This window comes from Etheostoma spectabile, chromosome 19, assembly GCF_008692095.1.
Source record: "Etheostoma spectabile isolate EspeVRDwgs_2016 chromosome 19, UIUC_Espe_1.0, whole genome shotgun sequence".
In the NCBI taxonomy this organism is placed as follows: Eukaryota; Metazoa; Chordata; class Actinopteri; order Perciformes; family Percidae; genus Etheostoma; species Etheostoma spectabile.
Window position 1 is genome coordinate 18,914,185 of NC_045751.1, and position 1,102 is coordinate 18,915,286.

The 1,102-nt window shown below is 39.1% G+C and overlaps 1 protein-coding gene across 1 annotated transcript in view; it reads right to left on the reverse strand.

Moving 5' to 3' along the window:
* Window positions 1-342: 342 nt before the first annotated feature.
* The window catches only part of LOC116707329 (uncharacterized), an 8,178-nt gene continuing 7,418 nt past the window's right edge, over window positions 343-1,102 (reverse strand). Inside the window, exon 6 of the mRNA XM_032544653.1 lies at window positions 343-355. The gene's annotated coding sequence lies outside the window, so the exon portion shown is untranslated. The remainder of the gene's footprint in view (window positions 356-1,102) is intronic.

The window sequence follows — 1,102 nt, forward strand, 5'->3', positions numbered from 1 at the left end:
AGGAACAGGATTTCCAATGGAGTGAGTTAATTCTCTACATTAAGATTCATTACGTTCAAAACTGAAAACTTATAAATAAAATTCACAAAAAAAAAGATTCATTACGTTTGTTATTTTTTTACATTTTTAATTGCAGAAGGTTAATTTGATAACTCTAAGCTCATCACTCTTGACTTTTCTCTTGCTAATAGGGAAGTGAGCCATTATTATTGTAATTATTAACACTAGCTAAAAGCAGAGAGTGGCCCTTATGCAGCTTTCATTAATGCATTATTTGTTTCTTACTCTGTGAACAGTCGGTAACACATCCGCTAATTCGGACCAGAACAAATGAACTGTAGGTGCGAAATTTGCCCTTAAAGACCTAACAAAGTCCTTGAACTTTGTTCACGATCAAGTATAAAAGGCCCTTTTCTACCCGGGAGAATTCTGTCTTTCAAGTAGTCTGACGTTGTTATCAGACTCCTATGAAGCTCAGTCCAGACCAAAGATTCTTGACGAGACCAGTTGAAACTTGACACTACCAGCCGACGTCTCTATTGGCTGTTGAAACAGGTGACGTGCCTTACGTTCTAAAACCAGCATCTGGAGACTCGACCTGTTAAGTCTCAGTGACGCCATTAGCTGGTTTGAGTCCAGCTGAAACAGGCCGGTTCAGACAGCTGCAACTTTTCCTGCAACGTTGGTTTCGACCAATGTTTGGTCTGAACTGGGCTTAACTCCTATAACGTTAGAAAAAAAATACAATCGATTCAGCACAGCCAGAGATAATGTATTATTGTAAGCATTTATTTTCTTTCCTGTTAGCCGCAATGCAACTCAGTTCATCGTTACCAAGGCAACAGTTGTTCACAGACCTATGTTACCCATTATGCAACTTAGTTCCTTGTCACCAAGGCAACAGCTGCCTTTATGTTGCATCATAGAAGTAGAATGCAGTGATGTCATCAATCAAAGTAACAAATTCTTCCATCAAAAGACTTTTGGTTATCTGTCAGAAGGTTGATTGACAAGCAATCTCTCACTGAGTACTGAGACTCTCATCACGGTTTTACTGTGCTGCGTTGATTATTATCTCTTCAACACTGACAATACACCTGGC